The sequence below is a fragment of the Marmota flaviventris genome, chromosome 1 (genome assembly GCF_047511675.1).
Source record: "Marmota flaviventris isolate mMarFla1 chromosome 1, mMarFla1.hap1, whole genome shotgun sequence".
Classification (NCBI taxonomy): Eukaryota; Metazoa; Chordata; class Mammalia; order Rodentia; family Sciuridae; genus Marmota; species Marmota flaviventris.
The window spans coordinates 187,881,520-187,893,337 of NC_092498.1; the positions used below are offsets into that span (position 1 = coordinate 187,881,520).

The 11,818-nt window shown below is 34.7% G+C and overlaps 1 long non-coding RNA gene across 1 annotated transcript; it reads left to right on the forward strand.

Moving 5' to 3' along the window:
* Positions 1 to 919: 919 nt before the first annotated feature.
* LOC114090315 (uncharacterized) lies at positions 920 to 9,643 on the forward strand. Its single transcript, XR_003582323.2, has 3 exons — positions 920 to 1,342; positions 8,057 to 8,154; positions 8,971 to 9,643. It is a non-coding gene; the product is annotated as an uncharacterized lncRNA (long non-coding RNA).
* Positions 9,644 to 11,818: the final 2,175 nt, after the last annotated feature.

The following is an 11,818-nucleotide window of genomic DNA, read 5'->3' on the forward strand; positions in this document are numbered from 1 at the left end:
TCTCCCTTTCTTGCTGAGTCATATCTTTTTTATTCTTCTTGTAACTGTTTCATTGAAATCACATGTTTGAGAAGAGGTATAGGAATGTACTCAATCTATCACTTTCAGCTGTTTAGGAAACTTTTGGGAAAAAAAGAATAATAAAGTGATCATAAATTTTTTCCTACTAAGAATAAATAATAAGAAGAAGTTAGATAAGAGTTAGAGTTAATAATAGAATTACAGTTAAAATTTATAGTTAATAATAGATATGATGAAATAAAAATTTGAAAACTATTTTTTTTAAATGGTACTGAATGGAGTTAGCTGCATTTAATCTCTTTGCAATTTTATTACCTGTCAAATAATAGAGTAGGATTGAGTAACTGGTTCCCCACTGGGAGTTATTAGAATAAGCTTGGGTGCTTGTTGATAATCCAGATCACTGGCCACAAACCCAGAGACTGAAGTTCCTTAGATCTGGGGTAGAAAGTATAAGGTTAAATAATCTCTTGACACTCTGGGCACTTGGATATTCTGTGAGTCTGAAAATTTCATTTTTGTTGCTTTATTTTCTTTTTAGCTGGGAAGTCTTTCATGAATGAAAAATATTCTGACTATTTGGACCCATTTAAAGCCTTAAATTGAACCTCAATCTTGCATATGAATATCACTAATTAATAAGTAAAATTATATAGTTGATTTAGTAGCTGGGAGGGCTAAGAAGGGGTTTAAAAGGATGACATGAAATTTAAAAAAAAATTAAAATATATTTTTATATTTGGAAAGTGATACTCTGCTTTTTAAAAAAATAACTTCTCAAATAAAATGCAAAGCTTTTTTTTTTTCCTTATCTCACACAATGCACAGGAAACAGAATTTATTTTCTACCACACACAAAGCTCACTCATCAGGGTGGGAGTTGCGGGTGGAGGGAAGGCTGTCATGAGAATTTCAAGTTTATACAAAAGGCTCCTGGGTTTAAAAAGGTTGGAAAGCACTGTAGTAGTGAGATGGATTGGTTTTTGAAGAAAAGTGAGAAAAGAAAACCATTAAGTCCAACTGTCACTCTTCCAACTAAATATTGAAACCACTTGGGAAAAAATTGAGTGAAGTTTATAGTCATAAGCAACTTTGGTGTTTTTGAGGTTTGCCTGTGAACCTCCATTTAGCTCTACCAGAGGCTTCTAGAGATGCAATGAATTGCCATGTTTTAAGACTTTCAAATATGTTAAGTTGCCTGTTCAACTGGACTAACTCATTAAAAGGTTTCAGTTCAGTTGATTTGGAGGATTGTATGCTGCATTGTGCTTTGTGGATACAGAACTCAAGAGACTGGGATCTCTGGTCTTTCACAGTTATGGTATGTATGAACTGAACAGATCTCTTAGTATTTTGTCTATAAGTCTTTGTATATCATACTCTGCATGCAAGAGTGATTCAGCTCAAAATTGGTCACCTATGGACTGTGGAGGCTCATTTGACTTACTGATTTGGCCACCAAGGTAAGCATCTTCTACTTCCTTTCTTCTCTGTAACAATGATGACCCAGGACATTGAAATCCAAAGTGGTATTTTTATTTACTGTAGTGATAAAAGTAATGGTAGTAGTTGTCTTGTTCTAGAACATTCCTTCATGTAAGAGGTAAGCTTGATTAGAGTAGAACATCAATATTAAAAACCATGGGTCTACAAACAAGAAAGTTGATTTCAAGCCTGGCTTCTCCCAGTTTTGTGGACTGAGTCAGGATGGTTGAAGATTTCTAAGCCTTTGTGTCTTTTTCTTGAAAAGCTAGTAGCAAGGGGTTCTGGGGATTGCTTCTCCCTATTCCCACCACCAGACACTCTGCAGGAATAGAACAATTCTCTCAGTAGCTATTTTGAAATATAAGTATCCAAATGTATAGAATGTTTGCAACTTATTTGTGAAATTGAGATCAAAAGAGCTATCTGATAGAATTGTTTTCAGAAACAAAAGAAATAAATTTTTTTCTCAAACAGTAAACATCATGCTTGGCATTTTGTCCTAAAGATAACTGTAACACTAAAGTTTTAAACAAAATAATGCTACTGAAAATGTAAAGGATAGGTAGGAAGCACATAATACTGAAAGGTAAGAGACTTGAAGCGGGGAGGCAGGTGGAAAACTTATAATAACACACCACAAAGATTCGTGATCTTAAATAAAGCAGAAGAGGGAAGAGAGAGGATGAGACCAACTTGAGTGTAAAGAGACTTGATTTCTAGAGTTGGGTTCATATCTTATTCATTTTTGTGAACCTACTACCTCATACAATGCCTGGCATAGAGTCAGTGCTGAGAAAATATTTTTTATTTGATCATAGAATGGACTCCATCCAATTGTGTTTCACCAAATAGATAACAAGGTGAGAAATTTTATAGTTTTGATCCTTTTCCCTCATGCTCCCAATTCTTTTTTTTTTAATCTCCTACTCAGGGAGTTAGGCATTCTGCCTTCATTCCCTCGAGAAAAGGGTGCCTTAAAAGAGAGTAGGATTTAAAATGTGGTAAAGTTCATAAGTTCATATTTTCAAAAGAACCCAGGCCTATTTAGAGAAATATATGATGAATCAAAGTCAGTAAATTCTTCACAGAGATGAACAAAGACTCCCAATCCTTAAGAACAGAGAGATTTGGGGGCAGGAGGACATGGTAACCTCAAGGACAGAGAGATTCTGGGGGGCACAGTGAGCCCTTATGGTTTCTTGAGACATTAGGAGTTAGCTGAGGGTTTAGGATATTGGATATTTTTATTGGATACGTTTAGAGATAAGAAAGTAGAGGAGATCTGTGTTCTGTCCCTGCAGAATGTCTGGGGGTGGAAATGGGGTGACACAAGCTTCACCTGCTACTAGCTTGTTAAGGAAGTCTAGCTTGTCTGTCTTCCACGAGCCTCAAGGATTTCTTTGTGTCATGGCATAACATTTCAACAGCAGATGGTCTTAGGTTCCAAAACTGCTGATAACCAAATGCTGTCCCCTACTCCATCCCTAAAACCTTGACAGTCTCAGTTGTGGAAACTCTGGCTCCAGAATTCTGATTCAACTTAAGCTGAATTCAAATGAAGTCAGATTAAGTCCCTGCCACCCAGTAGCATGAAAACTCACAATATAAATTGATGTCAGTTCCAGTAAAACAAGAAAAAAATAATAATTTTGTCTGCTGAGTTTTAAACATGGTATAACTAAGCGTTTTGAAATATTAATGGAAGTAGAATTAGCACTGATTGTAAGTTGGTGTATAAACACGAAGTATAGGGCCATGTATAGGTTGGTGCATCATCGTCTTGTATAGGCCCCAGCATACACGAAATGGAAATTCAAACTGAGAATCCAGTTTCCAAAGGAGTATTGAGAATTGGAGCCTGATGAGAACAGGAAGAAAGTAGCAGAGGTACAATATGAAAATGGTACAAGTATCTGGGGTCCTTTGGTGGCACTTGTATTTTCTATTATTTAAAGAGATATTGAAGATCAAAGGTAGAATTATTGTCAATCTTTATGTAGCACTTACCATCTTCCAGGAACTGTCCCAAGCACTTCATTTTGGTTAACTCTCAATTCCCACAAGAATCCAGAGCGTAGGTGAAATTATTATCACCAATGACAGGTGAAGAAATGGAGGCCCAAAGAGGTTATCTGCTCACGTTCATGCAGCTGATAAACAGCAGAGCCGAATTCAGACTCAGGGTTCATGACCTCTCTTTGCTCTCTGTCAGGTTCTGGATTAGAGTAATGAAGAGACATTTACAGTAAGAACCATTTAGAAATGGATGAATTCTGGTCTCAGAAGCAGGGATCTCACTGGAGTGGGTTGGGGAGGTGTCATAGGATGATATGGGGAGGTTTGAGATGCTGATGGAGGTGGACTTTAGGCAGAATGATTCTGAGGTCTCTGATCTGAACTTCCCAGTCATAATTTCCCTAATATTTTTTTTGTTAGTTAAAAACATTTTTAAGTGGACTTCAATAGGCCTTTATTCCCCCAGAGGTGAGCAGTCTGTGAGATTTACCAAAGAACAATACAACAGTAAAATTCTAGCTCAGCTTAATAGCACTCATTCTGTGCATATGATCGTAGTTAGAAATATCTCATTAAAAATTGCAGACCTTTGTAATATGTAAAAATCTTTTATTATATATCTGTAGATCTAACTGAGATGACTTGAAGTTATTTTCTAATTCTTTTCTTTTATATTCTGTTTTTTTGTGGGGAGGGTGGGGTGCAGAGTATGTGTTTTGACTTTTATCTCCTGATGATTGACCCTTTTGGCTGACTTCTTGGGACTGGTTTCCCTGTGAGTTTTAGGATTTGTGTTTGGGAGCTCATCTTGGGTGTGTTTCACCCATCTCCTTTTCTCCTATCTGTGCTCACTCCTATCTGTCTGTCAAGCCTGGGATTCTCATGGTTGATCTGGTCTTCTGTCCTATTATGATATTGGAAATGTCACATTTGGTGGCTCATGATGACTTCTCCCTTAGGAATGTTAAAATTTATAGTACCTCTAGAATGCATTGAGAAAGTGAATCTGTCTAAATGGTCAAAGACTCCAACTTGTTTTACATGTACACTGACTTTTTCAAGTGTGCAATGTGAAAGGACTGTGTTTTTTTTAGGATGAACTTTCTAAAAAATGTTTACTATTTTTGAATATCACATTACTGACAATCCCACCATTTTAGCTTTTGAGTTGCCAGTACCACACACCTCATTTCTGCCTATCTTGTTTAGGTGATTGCTACCTAGAGCTACAACTATCTAACAATTTCAGTAGAACTATAGAGACTATACTGAGAATGTACATATGAAAATTATAAATTTCTTTTTTTCTGTTTCTCTGTTATATTTAAGTTATGACATTACGTTGGTTTTAAAAAGTCTATGTGTAGGTAGGTTAATTCATTACGAATTTTATTTGGCTTAAAACATGGGTTATTACAAAATATTTATTCTAAAAATGTAGATTTGAAGATTCATAGAGCTTTCATTTTGCATTGAGTTTCAATAACCCCCAAACCTCAAAATGAAACCAAGCCCAAACCTCTCAATTTTAAAATCAGGGGCTTCCTTGAATCTTGACTCAAGTTTATTAAAAGAATACATGACACTTCACAAAAGTCGGTGGGAGGAAAGGTTTCTGTGGAGGGTGATGTGAAGCAAATATCATATTTCAGAGAAACCATCCTAGTAATAAAATTTTACTTTCTCAGAATATTTTCAGAAATTTTCTATTTACGTGAGTACGTTCTAAAAAGCAAATTAAACAAGGAACAAGTACTGTGATAAAACTACAATATTGATGCACATTTCCATTGGAGTTTTTTTATGTAAAGTTTTTTATTTACATATGACAGCAGAATGCATTGCAATTCTTATTACATGTATAGAGCACAATTTTTCATACCTCTGGTTGTATACATAGTATAGTCACACCAATTCGTGTCTTCATACATGTACTTTGGATAATAATGATCATCGCATTCCACCATCATTAATTACCCCATGTCCCCTCCCTTCCTCTTCATTGGAGTTTTTATGTCTTATCATTCTCTTGATTTTCTTATTAGATGATACAGTATCAGAGGACAAATCCTGCTTGCCGATAGCAGAGTGGGAAAAAAAAGATGGGCTTTTTTAAACTTCTGATTGCTTTGGGCCTAGGAGCAGTTATTCAGTGGAAGTTCTTTTTACCTTTGCTCTGTCCCCACTGTGGAATATCTGTCTTTATGTCAATACTTTCAAATTCTATGTTACGGACTGGGGAGGTAGCTGAGTGGTAGGGAGCATGCTTAGCACGTGTGAAGCCCTAGGTTCAGTCCCCAGCACCAAAAAAAATCAAGACAAAAACAAAAACAAATCCTATGTTATAATCTGAAAACAATAAATGAACAAAAATATTTTACCAAAATTAAAAACAAAACAAAACAGAGTAATGATTCATCTTATCCATAATCAATGTTGTTAGAAAGCGATAGTGAGTTCAACAGTGTGTTAATGGTAAATGAATCATTATAGATAAAACAGATTCCAAAAACAGACTCTAGTGTATGAAAAATTATGATAAAAATAATTAGAATTGGGTAGAAAAGGATTATTTCATACAATAGATAAGGTTTCTAGGAAAAATTAGATCCTTACTATATATTATGCTATGAAATACATTTAGGAGAATTGAAAATATTTTTTAAGTGTAAAAATAGCAAAAAAAAAAAAAAAAAAACCCGTAGAGGATTAGTGCTGTGATGTTAAAAAGGGAAATAGTTTTATAAGCAAAAATAGAAAGTTAAACCAATAGAAGAAATCATGAAGGAATAAATTGATCAAATAAACTACCTTAAATTTGTTTTTTTTTTAATTTATTGATTTTACTTTTTAAAAATACATTAAATTTGTTTTTAATAATACTAACAGTAGCACCAACTTTATTAGGGCTTACACTTTGCTAGTGAGTGGGCTCCAACATTCTGAACCTGTATCTCCAACATAGAAAAGTGACTGCCGCATACAGATGTCTGAGTTGTGTGCTATACAAGGGCAAGATAACAAGAGAGTGCCATTCACATTGTAAACATGTTTATTATTTTGAAAAAAATCTTTTTTTAATGATACCTTTTTGGTTTCAACGATTAGTTTATTCGTATATTTATGATGACAATTCTCGAGCAATCAGTTAAAGTGTATTTCTTAACAGTACATAGATATTGCTTTGCTTTGATTTGTAAGGAAAGGAACAAGTTCAACAAACAAAAGACTTTGTGCATTTACCGTAAATAATATTTCTAATGTTGCAAATTGTTTTTCATTGATGTGTGTTTAAAAAACATTCTTAATGAAAACAATAAAAAATTCTCTATTGGCAAAATTTAGCTAAATTTTGGTTTTCATTTTTGCAGATCATAGCATTATCGTTTGTTTATTTTACCAAGATGATGTCGTAAAGTTTTCACTTAAAGTATAATAATATTTTCACATGACATGAGTCCGTGTATAAGTAGCATTCATTTATTGTTACCACAAAATAACCTTCTAATTATAGCAATTACTTATTGGTTGCTGTGAAAGTTTTATTACAAAATTTTAATTGATGCTAAAGTTTAATGGCTCATTAGAGAAATATAATTTTAAAATATTACTACACGTTAAGGTCAATGTACAAAGCAAACACATTATATTTACCCAGATATTCAAAAGTTAAGAAAACAATATATTGGGCTGGGGTTGTGGCTCAGTGGTAGAGCACTTGCCTCATACATGTGAGGTACTGGGTTTGATCCTCAGCTCCACATAAAAATAAATAAATAAAGATATTGTGTCTATCTACAATTAAAAAAAGAAAACAATATGTCGTGATCAGAAAAATTCAAAATGAGAAATCACTAACCCGTAAAATGAAAGAAATTATTTAGATCATTGAATACCCAGTGTTAACAAGAAAACGAGACAGCTATTCTCAGCAAGATCTCATAGACACATCCTAGAGGAGGTCACAGGTGAATTTAACCTCTACTTAGCTGCCTGTGAGAGTGGATACATTCCTTTAAAATTTGGAGAAAACCCATGTAGAATCTATTAAATGAAAAAAGCTTTCTGCTAACTAGTTACATGACTATAAAGTTTGAATATTAAATAGTGTCTCAAATGTCCGTCTCAATTAAGACAACTTTAACTTCCAGAAAAAAACACAACTAGAATGTTTTTGTAAGAAATTTCTAACACTAGAATTCTGAAAGAGGGTGAAAAAAAATTTAACTCCTGCTTATTTTTTTTAAAGCCTAAAACATTCTTTCTTTAAAAAAAAATTGTTAATTTTGCAAACTCATGATGCCAAAGTAAATGAGTAAAGAGAATGGATGGGTGCAAAGACTAGTAGATTTTATTACCCAATCATGGTGAAAGAGGAACAAAGTAAAAATATACCACAAACATTTTATTAAGTGTTTAAAGTTGAAATCTATTTCGAAAAAAATCAATTTTTTAGACACTTATCCAATTTTGAGGAATAGTTTAAATAAAGCTACTACAATTTATAACTCTGTTTTTTTTTTCTTTTTTTAAGGCACACACTGAAATCTTCAGTAAAGGAAGGAAGATAGGAGGAGAGCACCATCAATTCTTCCTGTTTTAGAGTCCTCAGTCCTATATGTCCTATACCAGGTAAAGTCTGCATCTGTATATATTGGTAGTTTAACTTCTATTTTTCTAAAGAAAAAATACATTTAAAAAGACAACTGAATATAAATAAATGAATATAAAAAAGACATTTCAATAGTTTTCTATTTTCTCTAGCGAACCACATGTAAACCATCAGGAATATGTGTCTTGTCCCAAATGGAACCAAACTAGAAAAGGCATGAGGACGCTGAGCTGCCAAAAAGACGATCAGTATTCATTTTGCTTTCGTATTATATATAATCATCACTGAATATGTCAATGGAAAAACCCAAGAGATTTAACTACTTGAAAATTCAAAAATTTAGGATAACTTTTGCATGCAAAAATGTAATGACCTGAGATAAATATTTACAACAAATATAATAGAAAATAGGTTAGTGATTTTTAAAACAATTTACAAACAATATGCAAATATATCTTAAAAATATAATTTAAACCTGCCAGAGAAATTTTTTTAAAAAATCACAAGATACAAACAAATGATTCATAGAACTACAAATGACTAGCAAACATTTTTTTTAAAAATCTCACATGTTATCAAAGAAATGCAAAATTAAAACAACAGTAAGATTGTCATTATCCTTCTATGGCTTGTCTGTGGTAAATGGTTTGCAAAGATCATTCCTCCATTGCTACGCATTCATGTCACATGTCTTCTCAAGAAGTGCCATTTCTCCTTCTCCTGTGATTTGCTTTGAGCAGTAGAATGGGGTAGAAGTGATGTTGTACCTCTGCTTGGCTTGGTTTTTGAGAAGCCTAGCAGCTTAAGTTTTCTGTCCTTTTGAATTGAACTGCCAGGCTGATAGGAGGACCTGATAGAAAAAGAGGTCACCGGGAGCAGAGCAAAGGCCATCTGACAGCCAAATCCCATGCTCCAGACATGTGAATGATGCCTTCCTGGACCTTCAAACCCAAGCAGCTTCCTGCAGTCCATGAGTGGCTCCAACAGATTCCACATGTGCAGAAGAACAGCCAAGACAACTCAAAGACTCATGAGAAATCATGAATTGTTGCAGTTTTAGAAGCCACTAAGCCTTGGGTGATTTAGTAGGCTTCAACAGATAATTAACACATTGTCAAAGATTTCAAAATCACATGGCTTGGGTTGTGGCTCAGCGGTAGAGCGCTTGCCTCACACGTGTGAGACACTGGGTTCGATCCTCAGCACCACATAAAAATAAATAAATAAATAAGATATTGTGTAAAAAAAATGCTTCATTTAAAAAAAATTTTAAAATCAAAATGTTCAACTTCCTGTAGGTGCAGAGAGAGAAGCATTTCCACATATTGCTGGTGTGCATACAAATTTATAAAGCTTGATTATGTGGTAGTTTTAATTTTTTGAGGAAACGCTACACTGTTTTCCATAGTAGCTGTACTGTTGTACATCCCCACCATTATGCACAAGGATTTAAGTTTCTCCCCAACACTGTCAACACTTCCTGCTCACCCCTCCTCCTTTTGGTGAGAACAGCCCTCCTAATGAACATGAAGTGACATCTCATTTTGGTTTTGGTTTGTATTTCTATAATGATTAATTATGTTCAGCATCCATTCATATGCATGTTGTCCATTGTTGCATCTATTCAAATACTTTATCCAAAAGAACTGAAAGTAGAGTCTCAAAGAAATATTTGTACACCTATATTCATAGCAGCATCATTCACAACAGCCAAGAGATGTAAACAACCTAGATATTAATCAACAAAAAATACATAAATAAATTGTATATATGGTATATACATACAATGGAATCATATTCAGCTTTAAAAGGGAAAGAAATCCTATCATATGCTAGAGCAGAGGTGAACCTGGAGGACATCACACTAAGTAAAATAAGCCAGGCACAGAAAGACAAATGCTATATAATTCCTCTCATTTGGGCTATCTAAAGTGATTAAATTCATAGAAATAGAAAGTAGAATGGTGGTTACCAGGGGTTGGGAAGAAGGAGAAATGGAAGCTGTCATTTAATGGGCATAGAGTTTCAATTTTGTAAGATAAGAAAGTTCTAGTGGTACCGGGGCATGAACTCAGGGGAACTCAGTCACTGAGCCACATCCCCAGCCCTTTTTTTTTTTTTTTTTGTATTTTACTTAGTGACAGGCTCTTGCTGAGTTGCTTAGTGCCTCACTTTTGCTGAGGCTGGCTTTGAACTTGTGATCCTTCTGTCTCAGCCTCTTGAGCCACTGAGATTAGGCACCTGGCAAGACAAGAAAGTTCTGGAGACTTGTTTCACAACAGTGGGAATATAATCAACACTATTGAATCAAACCCTGTAAAAGAGTTAAGATGATGAAAAATTTTGTCATTTTTACTACAACTAAATTTTTTTATTTATAAAGTTCATTTTTTCAAAAGTCAACTGAACAAAAAATATGAGCACTAAAATAAAATTTATAATCTAAATCCAGGAACTAATAGCACAGATATTTATAAGGATATTCATTACACTGTTGTTTTTAGTAGCGAGTTATTGATTTATTATCAAAATATCCAGCTACAAAATTAGGATTGTTCATGTGAATTGAGGGATATTTATATAACAGATAACTTCAATAATGTGAAATAAATGTTTATCATAAAATTCTAAGTGAATAAGGCAATTAAAAATTATATATATACACACACACAATCATGCACAGGTATATGTATTTCTGTTATTTATATGATCTAATCATACACAGATGTGTTTATCTACATAGGCATGGGCATATGTGTTTTTTACATGCATGGATCCAGTTTCATGAATAAATTTGACTTGGTAGTTTATATGATAAAGTAACTTTATTCTTTCGCATAACTGCTTTTTCGAAAGGGCTCTAGAGATTCTTTCTTCATATCCCAAAATGAACTTGTGAGCAGAACCATCAGCTCATCTGGTGATTTGAAGACTTGAGACAATCTGATCCAGGCTACCATCAAAACCTCAACCTTACCTAGCAGCAGCTTCTCTCCCGACCTAGCTTAGGAGAACTCTAAGGGCAGTGCAGGAGCTAGTACTGTCTTTATAACTGTCCACTTTGCTCTCCTCACCTTCCCTCTCACTCATGCAGCTACCTCAGGAAGGTAGGGAGGAAAGGAAAGAGTAGAAAAGATCACTGGCATCATCTCTTTGGAGGAAACAAGTGTTCAAATGCTGATTTTCAGGGGGTGTCTGGCTTACAGACCACCTCCCTGTTCCTACACACTTCTCTCTTTGTGGACCTCCCTCTTAATTTTTTTGCTGATGAGCTGATGCCTTCTTTGCTTCATTCCCTACCACTCCCCTCTGGGTCTTCACTCTTCATGTTCTATTCCTATTTTATGTGGTTCCTTTCAAGATGATTCAAGGCATGGTCCCCTTTACCCACAGAAAAGCAAGAATCCTTGACCCTCTGAGCTCTCAAAGTGCAGGTACTTTCTAACTCAGGCTACTTTTCTTTGTCTCAGCTGCTTCTGATTGCTGCAGTTAGACCCACTTCTTTTCAGAGTTTTTCCAAAAATGGGTCAAAGGCTAGTACTTTTGTCCATCAAAGTGTGGAGGACCCTGGGCAAGCTATTTGCTTGAATCCTCTTACTAGGGCCAAAGTGAGAATGAAGCACCCCTCCCACAGATATAGGGTAGAGTGCTATGTCTGGTAAGAAAGGACTTCTCAGCTTTATC